Below are 15,212 nucleotides of genomic sequence, written 5' to 3' on the forward strand. Positions count from 1 at the left end.
ATAGCCAACTTACTAAAATAGTAAATTTTTCAAAATAGAAACTCTACACTGATGCAGGAGCATCCAGAGGTATAAGGGCAATCCTGTGTCACCCAAAAAAATGTACTTAGACCTAGTTTATATTTCATGTCTTTACATTTTTGGATACCCATTTGGCTCAAATAAAGGTTCCAACTCTCATAGTTCAACTATCAGTGCATTTGAAAATCCAGAAAAAATAGGATCATGTATTTGGGCCATCATTTCGATAAACTAGAAGGTGTGAATTGGCCAAATGAATGTAATTGTGATTTAGAGCATTCCAAAAAAAGAATCAGGTCAAAAGGCCCCACGGTTTGAAAGTTATTGCAATTTTTTGAGTTTTGGAGACTTCCTAAGAATGCTTCAAAGTCAGGTTTGGGGCATTAAATGACCTTGAAAAGGGTCAAAAAATGGGGGACAAATGAAGCTTGTCCATAGGGCTATAGAGCACTTTGAGAGCTTTTTGAAAATGTAAACGGTTTGTCAATCAGAGCTACGATTCAAAAGTTATGCCTCCTGGAAGTTCGGTTACCGTTTCTGGATTCTTATAGATTTGCACCAACTTCTAACGCAGCTTCTAGAACCTTCTATTTCATCGATGGATGCCTACTAGCACTTTCTAGAATGTACTCCTAGTCCTTAACCCTTCAGGGTCTATTTAAGGAGATTTCTGGCATTGTAAAAGGCAGTTCGGAGTGGAGTTTGAGAGGAGGTGCTAAAAGGAGAAATATTCTCTAGATTTATGCTATTGTAAGCCCTTAGGGCATGTTCTGAAGATTATTTTCTCTGTACTGTTTGTACTAGCTTATTTTCTTAGTTAATATAATTTCCCTCTTCTATTGTGTCCATTTTTTTCTTGGGTTGTGTCCCTTGGGCTTATCTCCAACTAAACATCTCAGCAAATTGCCCAGACTTCTATTTACCACTTCTGTTTGGCCATCAGTCTGTGGGTGATGCGTGGAACTGAATTTCAAGTCTGTTCTCAACTTCTTCCACAATGTCCTCTAGAAATACCCCACAAATTTAGTATCTTTGTTAGAAACTATACTCCTTGGAAGACCATGTAGTCTTACCACCTCTTTGAAAAACAAGTCTGCAATATGGACAACATCATGAGTTTTGGGGCATGGAATGAAATGTGCCATTTTGGAGAACCTATCAACCACCATGAATACTGATTCATTACCCCTTTGTGTCCTTGGCAATCCAAGAACAAAATCCATACTTATGTCCTCCCATGGCCTTGATGGAATAGGCAATGGCTGATATAGGCCAGTATTTTGACTAAACCCCTTGGCAACTTGACAAACTTGGCAACTCTGTACAAACTTCTTCACATCCTGTGTAATTTGAGGCCAAAAATAATGTTCTCTAAGAATGGAAATGGTCTTATCTCGACCAAAATGTCTTGCCATCCCTCCACTGTGCTTCTCCTTAATCAGATTTTCCCTCATGGAACTCCTTGGAATGCACAATTGACTACCTCTGAACAACATGCCATCCTGAATCAAATAGTCTAACCACTTGGTTCTATCTACAGCAACAAGTTCTTTACAAGCTTTCCATTCTTCAGCAAAATCAGGATCCTTGGGGTACAAATTCTTGAGTTCATCAAACCCAACTACTTCAACCTACATTGTTGTAAGCAACAACTGTCTCCTACTTAGTGCATTTGCAACCCTGTTAGATTTTCCACTTCTATGCTTCAACACAAATGTATAACTCTACAATAATTCTACCCACTTCATATGCCTTTGATTCAATTTACCTTGGCTATTTAGGTACTGTAATGCCTGATGATCAGTTTACAAAACAAATTCCTTTGGCAATAAATAATGCCTCCATTTCTTTAAGGCCTGAACTATTGCATAGAACTCTTGATCATAAACAGAATACTTCTTCTTTGCATCATTCAATTTTTCACTAAAATATGCAATAGGCTTACCTTCTTGGCTTAATACAGCCCCAATAGCGCTACCACTAGCATCCCAATCCACCTAGAATACTTTTCTAAAATCTGGAAGTGCCAACACAGGCTGTTCAGTCACCTTCTTCTTCAGAAATTCAAAACTTCTCGCAGCTGCTGCAGTCCATTTGAACTCTTTTCTATCCCCTCTTATTGTATCCGTTAGGGGTGCACATATGCCACTGAAATTCTTAATAAACTTCATGTAAAAACTAACCAGACCATGAAATGATCTTACCTCAGTAGCAGACCTTGGAGTAGGCCATTCCAAGATGGCTTTTACCTTCTCTGGATCCATTTTGAGACCTTCAGGTGATATAACAAATCCCAAATAGACTAACTCCCTTTTTGCAAAGACACACTGCTTTAGATTAATTAACAGTTTCTCTTCCCTTAGCCTTTCAAGGACACTATGAATATGCAGTAAATGTTCTTCCAAAGTCTTGCTGAAAATTAAAATATCATCCAAATAGACAATAACAAATTTTCCCAAGAACTTCTTAAGTACCTCATTCATGAGCCGCATGAAGGTGCTTGGGCCATTCGTCAATCCAAAGGGCAGGACTAACCACTCATAAAGACCCTCCTTGGTCTTGAAGGCTATTTTCCACTCATCTCCCTCTCGAATCCATATCTAATGATAGCCACTCTTCAGATCTATCTTTGTGAAGTACTGAGCTCCACTCAAGCAGTCCATAAGATCATCCATCCTTGGTAAAGGAAACTAGTACTTGATGGTTATCCTATTTATAGCTTGAGAATCTGTACACATGCTCCACTCTCCATCCTTATTTGGTGCAAGTACTGCACATGGACTCAGGCTCTCTCAAATCAAGCCCTTCCTTAGCAACTCCTGAACCTATCTATTTAGCTCTTTTGTTTCAGTAGGAGTCATCCTGTGAGCAGCCTTATTAGGAAAACTAGCTCCTGGAATCAGATCTATCTGATGACTGATTTGCCTTACTGGTGGCAATCCATCTGGAACATTATCAGAGATAATATCTCCAAATTTCCCTAGTAAATCTGAAACTTCAAATGGTATTTCACTACTACCTTCTTTATCTTTCCTAGGAATCAAAGCATAGCACATATGCTGATGTTTCATGCCATCTAAAAACTTCCTTCCATCAACAAGACAAATCCTAGCATTGCTACATACCTTTTCACCTTCCTTTTTCATGGGCTTCAATTTGTGGTGAAATCCATCCTTTGTCAGAGGGTATGTGTTAGCATGTCCATCATGCACTGCATGTCTATCAAACTACCATGGTCTACCCAATAATAGATGGAAAACATCCATCGAAATAACATCACAGAGAACTTCATCATGGTAACTCCCAATTTTGAATTTTACTAAACATTGTTCACTTACCAGGACCTTATGATCATCTTTAACCTAAGAAATCCGATAGGGCTAGGGATGTTTCTCCCTCTTGAGCTTCATCTTAGAGACCATCTCTTCTGATACCAAGTTATCAGTGCTACCACCATCAATGATCACATCACAACATTTATCCTCACACTTGCATCTAGTATGGAACAAACTCCTCCACTATCCTGGTTCATTTTCACCGCTTAGTAGGACTCTTTCATTTACCAAGGTCTCTCCTCTTTCTACATCCTCTGAATGTGATGATTGTGCATCCTCATCCACATGAGCAACCCTAGCTTGGCTATCAGTTCTCCTATCTGTCCTTCCTTGTCATTGAATGCATTCAAAGGCACGATGACCTTCTTCATTGCAATGGAAATAGGTACCACGGAAGCCTCCTCTTCCTTGTCCACGTCCTCTACCTCTTCCTCTTTGATTTCTAAAGTCTTGATCATGGGAGTGGTTGAAACCCTCATTCCTCTAGTTTCTGCTAGTACCCACATCTTCATTTTTCTTTTGGGTTTCATTGTGGCCTCCACATGATCTACCGCTTCCCCTTCCTCCTTGACCACGCCCTCTTTGTCTTCCTTCAAACCTTTTATTCAGCTTCTCTTCAACTCACAGGGCAAACTGGTATGCCTCTTCAATGCTGGTCATTCTTACCAGACCTAATTCCTCCTGGATGCTAGGTCGCAACCCACTGATATATGAGCAACCTTCTCCTTATTTGCTTCTGCATGCCCCGCTCTAATCAAGAGTCGGTGAAACTCCTCTGTATATTCTTGGACTGATGTTCCTGCTTGCTTTAACCCATGCATCTTCTTAAACAGATCAAGCTCGTAGTCCACAGGAATGAACTGCTTCTTCAATTTGTCCACCATGCGATCCCATCTTGTGATCTTCTCCTTTCCTCTTCTAAGTATTTCTAGTTGAACCTCTTGCCACCAAATTTTGGCATGGCCTTTCAGTTTGGCCTTTGCAAACTTAACCCTATCTGGGTCCCTTATATCCTCATACTCAAAGTATTCTTCCAGTTCATTGATCCAATCGATCAACTCATCTGGTTTCAGATTTCCTGAAAATATACCCACTTCAATTGTAGGTCTTTTCCCAAACTTAGTAATGGCCCTAAAAAGCCTTTCTTCTATAGGATTCAGAACTTCCCCATCAACCTCCTCTTCTGGTCCCATTACTTCCTCTTCCTTGTCATCCTCACTATTGTCACCTGCAGCAACATTTGCTCCTCTACGAAGCTCCTCTTGCAATGCTTGTACCTATCTCTGGAGGGCTCTAACCTCCTCAAGATCAATAGCTCTAGCCCTTCCACCATGCTCTCTTCGTGGAGGCATCTTCTAACTCAAACCCACAACCACACAGTCCTGGTGCAAACTGCCTCACAGTCGGCGCTCTATCTACACACTCAGGAAAACCCGCTCTGATACCACTTAATGGGGACACAACCCAAGAAAAAAATGGACACAACAGAAGAGGGAAATTATATTAAATGAGAAAATAAGCTAGTACAAAAAATACAGAGAAAATAATCGTCAGAACATGCCCTAAGGGCTTACAATATCATAAATCTGGAGAATATTTCTCCTTTTAGCACCTCCTCTCAAACTCCACTCTGAACTTCCTTTTACAATGCCAAAAATCTCCTTAAATAGACCCCAGAGGGTTAAGGACTAGGATTACATTCTAGAAAGTGCTAGTATGCATCCACCAACGAAATAGAAGGTTCTGGAAGCTGCGTTAGAAGTCAGTGCAAATCTAGAAGAATCCAGAAACGGTAACCGAACTTTCGGGAGGCATAACTTTTGAACCGTAGCTCCGATTGACGAACCATTTACATTTTCAGAAAGCTCTCGAAGTTCTCTATAGCCCTATGGACAAACTTCACTCATCCCCCATTTTTCAACCCTTTTCGAGGTCATTTAATGCCCCAAACCTAACTTTGAAGCATTCTTAGGAGGTCTCCAAAATCTGAAAAACTGCAATAACTTTCAAATCGTGGGGCCTTTTGACCTAATTCTTTTTCTGGAATACTCTAAATCACAATTACATTCATCTGGCCAGTCCACACCTTCTAGTTTACCGAAATGATGGCCGAAATACATGCTCCTATTTTTTCAAGATTTTCAAATGCACTGATAGTTGAACTATGAGAATTGGAACCTTTATTTGAGCCAAATGGGTATCCAAAAATGTAAAGACATGAAACAGAAACTAAGTCTAAGTACATTTTTTTTGGGTGACACAGGATTGCCCTTATACCTCTGGATGCTCCTGCATCATACACTAAAATAACCCTTACTAAAAAAGGAAAAATAGAAATATATTTTAGTGATGCAAGATTGCCTTCACACTTAGGATGCTCTTGCATTGCATAAACAAGGAACTTAAATGAAATGACATTTCATGCACCACAATTAGTACATATATGAAGAAAATGGATTTGGATAAAAAGATTCAGTGTCTTCTACCTTTGATAGAATGGTGAATATATGAAAAATATAATAATTAAATAAAAATTTATATAGTAAACTAATATAAATATTATATAAATAAATAAAATATTCATGAATCCAAATTATATAGCGATTTATAAGAGTGGATTATATATGATATCTAATACAAATAGAATATGAAAATAAAATAAATGAGAATAATTTCGATAAAAAAATATTCTTAATTAGTAATAATTTAATATGTGTTGGCATAAATGACGTTATAATATTGACAAAGTATAGTTTTGATGATAGGAAGATTGGATATTATGTTGTAATTGAGGCTAATTTTTTTTTTTTTTCTTGATATATTGCTAAGAAGTATTCGATGTTGTGGTCTATTTGTATTATGAATATTTTTGTGATCATATAATTTGATAAAGGGATGTTAGTAGTCATGTTTTGCATCATGTGTGTTCATGAGAAAGATAGATTACTGATTAATTTAAGGGGAGCAAGAAGCAAGACAAAGAACAAGAAGAATGGAGACCACATAGTGATGAGGAGTGATTATGGTAGCTTTATGTTTATAAAAAATTTGAATTCCAAATAGTAGTAAATTAATATGATCACATATAATATTGACAGGTGGAACATTAAAATATAGAGATCTCCCTCAATGTATATAATATGATTATGTAATTTTTATCTTATTTATTTTTATTTCTATTTTCTCCACCCTACTTGGTGATAATCTAATAACAATATATATATTTCTTATTTTTCATTTTTAATAGTTATGTTAAACAAATACAATAGTTACAAAGTATCCAGTTATGAGAAAAAGTGAATATGGTAGACAAAGCGAAAATTGTTAATATTGTGAATAGGAGGAAGCTTTTATGAAATCATAATAATAGTATACCTAAATTGTGTAGGTCGTGCTCCCCAATAAAACTAGGTTATACTACTAAACTAGTGAACATTATAGAACTAAAGAAATTTAAGTCAAAATAGCCCCCTCCCCCCCCCCCCCCGCCCCCCCAAAAAAAAAAATTTAAAAAAATAGTTTGATAATTTAGTCAAGTTGCATGAAGAATGAATTAGAGAAATAGAAAAATGTTGTCAAAAGATATGCAGGATAATTAATCCTCACCTTGGTATCCATTCAAAACCCTCACCAAAATTTATCCCTGGGGATAAATAGACATCATATTATCAACCCCAATTTCAATTTGGACAATTTCATTATGTTAAATCAAGCATTTTATAACTACACTCAAACCAAAAAATAGAAGTAAAGATGGATACCACAATCATCATCAACAAAAAAAAATAGCGCAGACAAATGGTTTAAGTGTAAAAAAAGTTGTATGTATATTGTATGGACATGACAAAAATCAAAAAGATCTAAAATGGTAAAATGGTTCAAATCTTTGTATTCTAAATAGGTAAGTATCTCTTTCCTTGCAATTTCTTTAGTGTATCCTCATTGCTTAGATTTGAAATTTAGGTCTATTTTGCTTAAAAATTCTCTTAAACTCATAAATGAATATAGTTTAATTTTTTTGAAATGGAAGCCCAACTTTAATGAAATCATGGTGAGATTACTTAATCTACCAATATGGGTATCATTAAATAACATTCAAGCTAAATTATGTGACATTAGTATCTTCATCTAGATTGGAGAGAAACTAGGAGAAATTAAGGGTTCTGAACCACATCATTCCAAATCAACAATAGTAAAACTATTAGTTTACTTGAAACTAGAACTCTAGGATCAAGAACAAATTAAAATTATTAAAAATAGGTCATTATATAAAATCAACTTTTCCATATACCTCAAAAAAATTAGATAGTTAAACTAAAAGAAGGAAGATGGGTGGCTTCAAATAGTTTAGATTTTGAAGAAATCGGCTTTGATAATAACATAGAAAAGTAGCATCTAGAGTTGGTTACAAAGGAATAAGACAACAACACAAGAGAGATCAAAATGTAGAACAAAATAGACAATCTTATATTAACAAATAACAAGGAGGTCAAAGAAGGTGGGATAAGAGAACTAGAGATCATATTGTTGGAAATATTATGATAGGCTAAGTTACTAAGAGGGAAGGGGTGAATTGGTAACTTATAAAACTTTATCCTTGATTAGCAATTAATCCTTTATGTGAATTATGATCTAACTGCATGCATGAGAAACTAAAAACATGAAAGCATACACAACACTTCAACACACAATATTTGATGACCAAGAAACCCTCCAAATTGAAAGTAAAATAGGGGTGGGGATGATACTCACAAGCTTTAGTACTACAGTATAAAGTTGGCATGTTAAGGCTTACAATGATCACTTCTAATAATCTTCCCTGTTAGGAGCAATAAGGAATGCTAGGTCCACCTTGCAAAAGATTTACAAATATACAATGAAGTATGCACTCAGTAAAGAGATTTACATAAGACTATTAGGTCTACCTTGTTAAAGGATTTGACTAATACACCTATTATGATAAGGCAGTAGCTAATCTCGAATCTACAACTTGGTTTACTAAATGAGATTCCTTTGAGTGTACAAATCACCTCGTTATGATAGATAAATCTTTGTTGCTCCTTATACTATTGTAGCCTTTGTAATTTTCTCTTTTGCTCTTCTCTAATGATTATGTTACTTATCTTCTATATCTTGGATGTGATACAATACATTACATATATACCAATCCAATTACACAATTACAAGGTCAACCACAATACAAGTTTACACAAATATTACAAAGTCAGCCAAAGTGTAGAAACTTGGGTATTGAAGACTAACTTTGTGTGCTTCTAATACTTGGTATCCACTATCAATGCTCGACATTGTCATGCACTTGGTAGATGTAGAATCTCAATCCATACTAATCACTTCCAAGTAGTCTTGAACTGAGTCTACACTGGTGACTTGATGAATACTATGAAACTCGGCATATAAACTGAATCACTTGATTCACACTACATAGCTCAGTCAATGCTATGGCTATGAGCTCAGTATAAATTGAGTCACTTGATTAACACTGAGTAGCTCAATTAACACTGGACTCACATCACATCAATTGCAAACTTGGTAAGCACTACATAACTTGGTTTGCACTAGCAAACTCAGCATACACTGAGATGCTCGATTTACACTGATGATCATCAACTTTGTAGTAATTGCTCGGTGAAAACTAAAATCTATCCAAAAGACTTGGTAGCAATTGTAGAACTTGGTAACAACTAAAATTCTTGATTAACACTGCTAACTATACAATATGCTTAGGATGAACTTACAATCTGAATAAGTGTATGTCACTAATAACAAACATGACTTGAATGTCAACGATCTTCCCCTTTGGCATTAGTGAAAAAAAAACTTATCAATCAAAACTAAATTCAAGAATGTTCAAAAACATCAAGTTATCCATCACCTTATGTCTCCAACTCGGTAGAGTATACTATTTTCAAGATTTTTCAAAATTGGTTTTATAGAGGATACATTTTTCTACATGCTAATGCTCCCCCATAGATAATTTATAGTATACTATACATACAATATACATTTCTATAAAATCTACAATTTTCTTTCAATTTTCTCCTCCTTTCTCTTTTCACATCTTATCCAATCTTCTCCCCCTTTATATCTTCTTATAGTTTCTCCCCCTTTTTGACATTAATACTAAAGATTTATGCTACAGTTACACAATAATGCCAAAATATGACAAGAAGTTTGAATGTACCTTCAAGATAACTGCCCAAGTCTTGTCCCAATTTTCTTGCAAGACCCTACATGTGTACAATGCAAGTTGCACTTGTAACGCCCCGCCAAGGGATCCAAATAATTAACCCTAAAGTTAAAATAAGTTTGGTAGATTTTTTTTTTTGAAACATGAAGTAAAACCATTCATAACATAGTAGCGAAAGCAATAAAATCATTCAACTGAAAGTAAACATACATACATAACAAGTTACATTCTTAAGGATCCCTTAACATTAAATCACATCTAACATAACTATTAATGATTCCATCTACACATAAAATAATAATGAAAAGTCCAATGTTCATAATTTACATTTCTGAATGCTCAATCATCTGTTGTACATGTCGCAGGGTATGAAAGGCTTAAAAGAATATACATGTGTGAAAATAAAGTACATCATCATCCTTATTCTAGTCCATGATGCGATAAAGTAGATGTAATCACATGTCATACATGATACATCATCATAAAAGGTATAAAAATCCATTGTAATAGATAACCATAAATCACAAACATCACTAACTAAGTGCACAGTTCCTTCCAGCAGTAAATAGCATTATTAGACCATCATGGGCCCTAGCCATCCCTCCATGCGTAACATCCCAAATCACTGAAGAGATCATTGGTATTAACATAGTAGGAATGTCACTCCTAAAACATATTGTATCATATATAGGAAAGAAATCTAACATGCAAAATAAAGCATAAGATAACACTGTGTATGTGCAAGATCATGGTGTACCAAACTATGGCGTTAAGTGGCAGTGAAAAATCAGCAAATCAGGTTTATGTCAACTTGACACATAATTTTAAAGTGGTTATGGACTTTATATCAAAAAGCTGTAAGAAAATAATCTATAATAAATTGAATGTAGTTTCTAAACTACTAGACCTTATCAGGAGAAAAAAATAATTAATTGGTCAAAAGTTTAAATTTTAATGTAGTACTAAGAAAATTTCAAGGCAAAAATAAAAAGTAGGTGTATGTCTGACCACCTTAATCAAAATCAAATCATAATAATTTTTTAATATAAGTATAGATATGAAAATTAGACTCATGCTTGGATGTGAAACATATTTTTTGGTATTTTTATTCTAAATAAATAATTAAATATGAATTTTCTACCAAAACTTTTTTGGAAAAAAAAGTCTCGTGTTTGACCACCCTAACTAGTAGAAATTTTACCAAATTTAAATTTATTTATTTTTTCTTATACTAGCCAAAGTATAGAATGTGACGCAAATTTTAGATTTAAAAAATGTTATACTGTTCGAAAATTATAGTTATATTTCAATTAGTATGTCAATCAGCACTTTACAATTATCTCCATTGATAATTAACTAATAAATACTTATCGAACTCAGAATTTGACAGAAATTATATTGATAGAATCTAGAGAGTGATATTAAAAAACCCTTTTTCGTTTTATTCAATTTTGATCAAAATAACATTGTCAGATGGCTACCCGAAGTCTGAGTATCACTCAAACCCTCTTCAAACACGTCTTTTGGGTTGACCGGGTAGGCTTGGTAAATACAAAGCCATATCGGATATCTGATTACAAATCGGATATCCAATTTCAAATCCGATATCCGCTATGTTGCGGGTGCCAAATTTAAAAATTCAACCCATTTTGGAGGGAAAATTGGGTTTAAACGTCATAGCTTATTATTTCTAAATTATTTCACTTATATTACTATGTAAAGACGTATTTTAATATATTATATATATAGTAACGTAATGTAAAGATATAAGATATAATCTAGCAATATATAATAATATATTATGTTAATTTTATTACAATCTATAAATATAATTTATATTATTATTATTTTTACTAAATATAATAACGTACTTTATATATATATATAAAATACGTATTATATATTATTATATTAATATGTATGTTATTAATATATATATAATAACGTAATATTTTCATTAAATATAATATGTATCATATATTATTACATTAATATGTATAATAATATTATATATATATATAATAACGTAATATATTAAATATAAATATATAATATGTATTATATATATTATTATATTAATAAGTATGTTATTAATATCTATATATATATATATATATAATAACATAATATTTTCATTAAATATAATAAAGTAATACATATATATATGTTATTAATATATATATTAACGTAATATTTTTATTAAATATAACAGCATAATATATATATATATATAATTATATATTATTATATTAATATGTATGTTATTAATAGATATGTATATTATTAATATATATGAGTCAAAGGGGATCATCGGTCAACCATTGACCCCCTTTGATGCATTAAACGACGACATATGTCCTTAGGGGTCCTAGGAGCCCTAGGGACATATTACAATGGTTAATATGGGTCAAAGGGGGTCATAGGGTGACCTATGACCCCTTTTGACCCATTAAATGACGATATATGTCCATACGGGTCTTAGGACTCTGAGGGACATATTTGAATCGTTCATATGGGTCAAAGGGGGTCATAGGGTGACCTATGACCCCCTTTTGACCCATTAAACGACGACACATGTCTCTAGAGGTCCTAAGACCCCTAGGGACATATTCGAATAGGTAATATGGGTCAAAGGGGGTCATAGGTCCCTTTGACCCATTAAATGATGACATATGTCCCTAGGGGTTCTAGGACCCTTAGGGACATATTCGAATTGGTAATATGGTTCAAAGGGGGTCATAGGGTGACCTATAACTCCCTTTGACCCATTAAACAACAACATATGTCTCTAGGGGTCCTAGAACCCCTAGGGACATATTCGAAGGGTAATATGGGTCAAAGGGCATTAAACAATGACTATATTACTAGGGGTCCTCGGACCCCTAGGAACATATTCGAATGGGTCATATGAGTCAAAGGGGGTCATAGGGTGACCTATGACCTCCTTTGACCCATATGGACGATTTAAATATGTCACTAAGGGTCCTAGGACCCCTAGGGACATATTCAAATTGTTTATATCAGTCAAGGAGGTCATAGGTGACCTATGGCCCCCTTTGACCCATTAAACGATGACATATGTCTCTAGGGGTCCTAGAACCCCTAAGGACATATTCAAATTGTTCATATGGGTCAAAGGGGGTCATAGGGTGACCTATGACCCCCTTTGACCCATTAAATGATGACATATGTCTTTAGGGGTCCTATAACCCCTAGGAACATATTTGAATCATTCATATGGGTCAAAAGGGGTCATAGGGTGCCCTATGAACCCCTTTGACCCATTAAACGATGACATATGACCCTAGGGGTCCTAGGGACATATTTCAATGAGCCATATGGGTCAAAGGGGGTCATAGGGTGACCTATGACCCCCTTTTACCCATTAAACGATGACATATGTCCCTAGGGGACATAAGACCCCTAAGGACATATTCAAATCATTCATATGGGTCAAAGGGGGTCATAGGGTGCCTTATGACACCTTTTGACCCATTAAATGATGACATATGTCCTTAGGTGTCCTAAGACCCATAGAGACATATTCGAATCGTTCATATGGGTCAAAGGGAGTTATAGGGTGACCTATGAATCCCTTTAACCCATTAAACAACGACATATGTCCCTAAGGGCTCTAGGACCCCTAAGGACATACTCGAATGGGTAATTATGGTCAAAGGGGGTCATAGGGTGACCTATGACTCTCTTTGACCCATTAAATGACAACATATGTCTCTAGGGGTCCTAGAAACCCTAGGGACATTTGAATGGGTAATATGGGTCAAAGGGGGTCATAGGGTGACCTATGACCCTTTTTTATCTATTAAACAAAGACATATGTTGCTATGGGTCCTCGGACCCCTAGATATATATTTGAATAGGTCATATGGGTCAAAGGGGGTCATAGGGTGACCTATGACCCGCTTTGACTCATATGAACAATTCAAATATGTCACAAGGGGTCCTAGGACCCCTAGGGACAAATTTGAATCATTCATATGGGTCAGGGGGTCATAGGTGACCTATGACCCCCTTTGACCCATTAAACGATGACATCTGTCTCTAGGGGTCTTAGAACCCCTAGGGACATATTCAAATTGTTCATATGTGTCAAAGGGGGTCATAGGAGTCATAGGGTGACCTATGACAACCTTTGACCCATTAAATGATGACATATGTCTCTATGGGTCCTATAACTCCTAAAGACATATTTGAATCATTCATATGGGTCAAAAGAGGTCATAGGAAGACCTATGACACCCTTTGACCCATTAAATGATGACATATGTCCTTAGGGATTCTAAGACCCCTAGGGACATATTTGAATCATTCATATGGGTCAAAGAGGGTTATAGGGTGATCTATGACTCCCTTTGACCCATTAAAAGATGACATATGTCCCTAGGGGTCCTAGAACTCCTAAGGACATATTCGAATCGTTCATATGGGTCAAAAGGAGTCATAGGGTGCCCTATGACCCCCTTTGACCTATTAATTGATGACATATGTCCATAGCTGTCCTAGGGACATATTCAAACGAGCCATATGGGTCAAAGGGGCTCTAAGGGTAACTTATGATCCCCTTTGACCCATTAAACGATGACATATTTTTCTAAGGGTTCTAAGACCCCTAGGGACATATTCGAATCGTTCGTATGGGTCAAAGGGGGTCATAGGGTGACCTATGATCTCATTTGAGCCATTAAACAATGACATATGTCCATAGAGGTCCTAGGACCCCTCAAGACATATTCGAATCGTTCATATGGGTCAAAGGGAGTCATAGGATTTCCTATGACCTCCTTTGATCCATTAAACTATGATATTTGTCCCAAGGGGTCTTAGGGACATATTCGAATGGGTCATATGGGCCAAAGGGGGTCATAGGGTGACTTATGACCTCCTTTGACCCATTAAATGATCACATATATCCCTAAGGGTCCTAAGACCCCTAGGGATATATTTGAATCGTTCATATGGGTCAAAGGGCGTCATAAGGTGCCCTATGACACCTTTTGACTCATTAAGCAACAACATATGTCTCCAGAGGTCCTATGACCCATAGGGATGTATTCGAATTCTTCATATGGGTCAAAAGGGGTCATAGGGTGACCTATGACCCCCTTTGACCCATTAAACAATGACATATCTCCCTAGGGGTTCTAAGAGCCCTAGAGACATATTCGAATGGGTAATATGGGTCAAAGGGGGTCATAGGGTGACCTATGACTCTCTTTGACCCATTAAATGACAACATGTCTCTAGGAGTTCTAGAAACTCTAAGGACATATTTGAATGGGTAATATGGGTGAAAGGGAGTCATAGGGTAACTTATGACCCTTTTTGACCTATTAAATGATGACATATGTTGCTAGGGGACCTCAAACCCTTAGGAACATATTTCAATGAGTCATACGGGTCAGAGGGGGTCATAGGGTGACCTATGACCCCCTTTGACCCATTAAATGATGACATATGTGCCTAGGGGTCCTACGACCCATAGTGACATATTCGAATCGTGCATATGGGTCAAAAGGGGTCATAGGGTGACCTATGACTCCATTTGACCCATTAAACAATGACATATGTCTCTAGTGGTCTTAGAACCCCAAGAGATATATTCGAATGGGTAATTTGGATAAAAGGGG

Source organism: Cupressus sempervirens, chromosome 3, assembly GCF_028749045.1.
Source record: "Cupressus sempervirens isolate cs-2001-9-10 chromosome 3, ASM2874904v1, whole genome shotgun sequence".
In the NCBI taxonomy this organism is placed as follows: domain Eukaryota; kingdom Viridiplantae; phylum Streptophyta; class Pinopsida; order Cupressales; family Cupressaceae; genus Cupressus; species Cupressus sempervirens.